This window comes from Larus michahellis, chromosome 7 (assembly GCF_964199755.1).
Source record: "Larus michahellis chromosome 7, bLarMic1.1, whole genome shotgun sequence".
Lineage (NCBI taxonomy): Eukaryota > Metazoa > Chordata > Aves > Charadriiformes > Laridae > Larus > Larus michahellis.
Window position 1 is genome coordinate 1768368 of NC_133902.1, and position 5062 is coordinate 1773429.

Below are 5062 nucleotides of genomic sequence, written 5' to 3' on the forward strand. Positions count from 1 at the left end.
GGTGGCTCCTGGGGGCAGAGCGGAGCCCGTTAGTGTTAATCCCCCACACCTGTGGGGCTGGAGCTCTCAGAGCCGCGCTCCCGGCCCCACACAGGTGCGGGAAGGTTCCAGGTGTCAGCCATGCTGGGGGAAGTGCCCTGAACAGCAGGCCTCCCCTCAGGGGGAAGGCAAAACCCGCCGCCATTTGCGGAGCAGGGCCACCCCTATCACCAGCATGGCCGTGGCTGAGGGGAAGCTCGGCTCACCGTGCCCAGACCAGCCACGTCCATGCCACGAGAGACTCGGGCATTTTCCCTCTCCAGCTACCACACTTGCATGTTTAACCCAGGAACAAAACTAAGCTTCTCCATCTTTTCCAGGAAAAGCAGGGCAGCACGCAGTGTTTCAGCATTACCTGCATGCTGCTGTTTGTACAAACTTGGGTGAACTGTAACACCAATTTAAAAAGAAATCACTAATATTTCCTTAAGGCTTTTCGCAATTCCAGACAAAATACGGATACTTGTATTGCTTCAGCACTTAATTCACACCAATATTATTTTTCCAAGCACTAAATTCTGTCACAGCCTTTACACCCTCAGCCCAGTTGGGAGGGCAGGGATCCTTGCTGAAACGGGCTAATTCCTGTTCTACAAATAACTTTCTGGCTGCTATTTAAACTGCATCCTTTTTACATGTGATAGCTTAAAGGCAGTAGCTTACCAGTAAATTTGTGGAGATTTATCTTTTTCTGGCCTGTTGGAAGCCCCCAACCCCATTCCCTCTGGTAATGAACTTTCTACTCGTCACCGGTGTGATGGTACCTGCAGCTTCCAAAAGTTAAAGGGACAAGATAGGAGAAGTGAATTTACCTCCCATCCTCTCTAGTCTTCTTTCTGTAAAGCAACTTCTCTTCGAACCACGTGAGCCTGTGACACACTGAGCAACACCAGTTTTCAGTGCAGTGCGGGGAGGTTGGTGCAGGAGCCAAAGCCCATACAAAGCAGGGATCAAACGGCTGTCAGCAACACGCTGCAAGTCAGCTGAAGGAGAAGCAGCTTCAGCCCTGTGCTGTACAGGTATGTGCAAATTGGCTGCTGCTTGAGCTTGGTGAGCAGCATTCACAGCTATCCAAATAACCACGCTTTGTCTCCAGACATGGCTTTTTTTTATGCTCCCTGTGGCAATAAAAAAGAGAAGCTGTAACACCTCTAGCAAATACCTGGTCAAGCCTATCAGGAGATTTGTTGGGAGTCAGCTTGCAGGATCAGCATCTGGAACAGGGATGTAGCCGATGGCTACTGGTCAACAGAAGACATGGCTGATCCTGACTCTACCTACTTGCTATGTGACCTCAGCCAAGATGGTTCTTACCTTACTTATTTCTTTCAGTCCTCTGGCTGTTTGGATCTCCCTTCACGTAAGGTCTCACCCTATCAAAGGGCAGCTACTGTCTTCTAATCACTGTAACAAAAATTTCCTGCCTGTCCTAGCATCTGAGCTCTGTATTCCTGCTGAAGCAACTGACCAAACACTGAGCTTACTAGTATATTTTACAAAAATTGATGTTCCTCAGGTCAAAAGAAATGTTAAGCAATTATTTAAACCAAAAGGGACAGTAACAAATGGCAACATTTCCCCAGATAAGGGCTCAAGGAGGTATTGCCATGCTTGACCTTAAATACCTGAGTTAGCATTCCTAGGCCCCTGCTTTATAATTAGCCGAGTCAGACAGATGCTTGCAGAGGCTGCATGAGAGGAGAGATGAACTTAAGTGCCCTGAAATGCCTATTCAAGGACCTCTCTCCCTTCAATCACTGAAGAGAAGTCCTGCAGAGATAAGCCTCCTTGAATATACACTACATTTAAGCGGCCAAAGTTAAGTCAATACACACGAGAATCACCCAAGTTATCTAACTCTAACAAAAATTTCCAGGTTTGCATGTCAGAAAACTATACTTTCAAATACTGCGCCCACATGTGCTTCAAGGATCCCAAGTCTGGCTCCTTGAATGTGAAACCCCCCTTATGCCTTCTGAAGTCTTGAAGTCTTGAGTTTGGAAAAGGGCATAAGAGCATGTTGAAAGACAAGGGACATCAGACTCTGTAGCTGTACACAGGGTTCTGCACGGCATCAGCATGCCCAGAAGTGTTCCTTCACAAGTCGTCAGCGCCAGCCATGTAACCAGGGCTGTGGGAGTTGGAGTCTTTTCTGGTGCAAGCCATGGGCTTGCCTTTAGGAATCCAAGTGGGTTTGCTCTCGTGTATAAATCAACTTTGCTGAAGTTGGTTTCCCCCCATTCATAGTAGGAAATCCATTATTGAGTATAAGCATTATCATAGGATGACTTAGAGAGATATGGCTGTCTGTGGTTCATAGATAACGTCTTGCTGATGACCACCTGAACTTAAACACTGATGAGGAAATGAACCAAGGCCCTCAGGTGAGAAACTTTTTCTGTATAGTTACCTACAGGCAGGTTAAAGACTAGCGACCTAGAGTACAGTTAAAAAACACATCCAGCGTGGATTATCACTGCTAAAAATCAGAAAGCATTTCAAGGATGACAAGGGAGAAGAAAGAGGAGGAGGAGGAAAGACTGTCTTAGGGTCAGATACCGTTCAATATTAACAATTTGGAGGGCAAAACAGAGACCACATACAAAATTTGTGGATGATGGACAGCAAGCTAAGGCAACTTACGTGGAGTTTGGAGGACAGGGATAGAATTCATACCAGCCTTGAACTGAAGGGGAGATGATAGAAAATCAACAAGAACGAATTAAAGATCAGTGGAGATCGTTACATGTTAGAAGAAAGGCACGAGTAAAATTCAGAGAGTAATTGGTTAGGCTGTAGTTCCTCAGGAAAAGATCTGAGGTTCAAAGTGCAGCACAGATTGATCATATGTCAACCCAGTAAAAGGCACATGTTGTTGGGGCTGTATTAACAACGCTGCCGTACGTAACATCACAGCATCACAGACTTATTGAAGCTGGAGGGCACCTCTGGAGATAGTCTAGACCAAATCTCCCACTCAGAGCAGCATCAGCTACAGCAAGTTTCCCAGGGCCATATCCAGTTGGGTTTGGGATATCTCCAGTGATGGAGACTCCACGACCTATCTGGGCAGCCCATTCCAATATCTGACCACCATCATAGTGGAAAATGTTTCAATGTAATTTCCTGCATTTCAGTTTGTGCCCGTTGCCTTTCATCCTGTCAATGGACACCACTGGGAAGAGTATGGATTTGTTGTACTCAGTCCCATCATCCAGGTCATTAATCAAAATGTTAAACAGTATTGGCATTGTATGTTCACACAGAAAACTCGTATTTCAGACAATCTGCACCTTTTTACCATTTGTGAAAATTCAATATGTGACCTTAGGTAACTCATGCTGGCACATTACCAACAGAGGCAGAGGGGAATCAGATCTAAGGAAGGCTCTGGGATAGACAGAACAGTCTACAGGGGGACCAGAAGCAAGCAGTTACTGAGAGAGAGATGTCTGGAATAAACTTTTACCCACATTGCCTAGAAACATACATAACCTTCACTGCTGCTGAATCACGGGGTTTTTTTTGCTTTGTTTGTTTTTTTACAGATAACCAACCCCTGAAATAATTATTCCATTCTGGCTGGTGCTGGAATTTTGTGTCCAAGTTGGCATACCATGTTTTAAGAAAAACATGCACAAATTTAAGGTAATCCTAAAGAGAGGAAGAAGAATTAGAACTGCAGAAAAGGTTGCTGAGAGGAAAAGTTGGAAAAAGAATGTTGAAAAAAGGAAAACTAAACAGTCCTCCAGTGTGCTAACCTTCATTACAAAGAGGATGCAAAGGATGAAATTGGCTTAATTTGCAGACAGAAAGATTTAGGTTAGATGGTAGGGGGAAAAAATGCATAAATATAAGGCTAGCTTTGGACTTGAGGCTACCTAGAAAGTTTAGACAGGTCAGAAAAACATTTCTAACGACGATCCTGCCTCCAAGCGGAACAACAAGCTGGGGGAAACTCATGAGAACCTTTCCCTGCCTTTTATGACAGTGTATTTCAAAGGCTGCTCTACCCATTCTCAAGGTTTCAGAAAGGTTTACAGGATTAAACATTTAAGAGTTAATAACACACATTATCAATTCTACACTGTTTCTTTGTTTTTTCCCATCCAAATAGTAATTGTTTGTGAAAGGGCTGACACTAAAGAGCAACTGCCAGGGTTCATGCAAGTTCAATTCCCATCTGATCATTTTAATGATGCTTGGTGAGAATCTGTTTTTGTGGAATTAACCTTAGCTCTTTGTTGCCTTTAGTTATTTGAATCTGCATCCCAAGCCCATAAGCACAGCTCTCCGTCCCCAAATGAAAATGGAGACTGAAACAAAACTGGGATTGATGAAGATTCTTAGAACAAGCCTGTAATATTTTCATTATATTTATCTGAACATTTGTCCTTCCCCCTTATAGAAGGGGAGTGTTACAGCTCCATATTCTCTTGCATGATGGTCCAAGAGCCCAAGATACAGAAGCCCAAATGACCAACAAGCTTGGTGGTGTAGCCCAACCCAAAGATTTCTTCAAGCAGTCTGAATAGGCACATGTCTGCTGCAATGTCCTTGAAGTGCAGTAATTCTAGGGCAACAGACAGGAAAAAAAGGGAGAAATGGATCTTAAGCAAAGAGAAAAGTGCACCAATGAGGAAGGAGCAGCAGAACTGCAAAAAACCTGAAGGCAAATAGGTAGGGTCGCATGGAACTTGGGGCTTTACATACACAAACCACTTCAGAGTGTCATGAGAGCTCTGGGTGGTTGAGGGCACTCTGGTGGTGCATGAATGGTTGGTAGCTGCTAGAGGACCTCATAGCCCGCATCCTGGTTTGATCCCCATCAGGAATTAGAGGGAATTTGGACCGAATTTCAAGCAGAGCTACTGGTTCAGCTTCCTCCAAAAAAGCTACCCAGGTTGTTCAAGGTAAGTAAGGGGCAATCAAGTGATTTGATTCTAAACTGCACTGCTCCAAAACAAATCGCTCATCTAGACGAAGCCTAGCTCAACCTAATCTGCACTAAGGTGGTCCTATT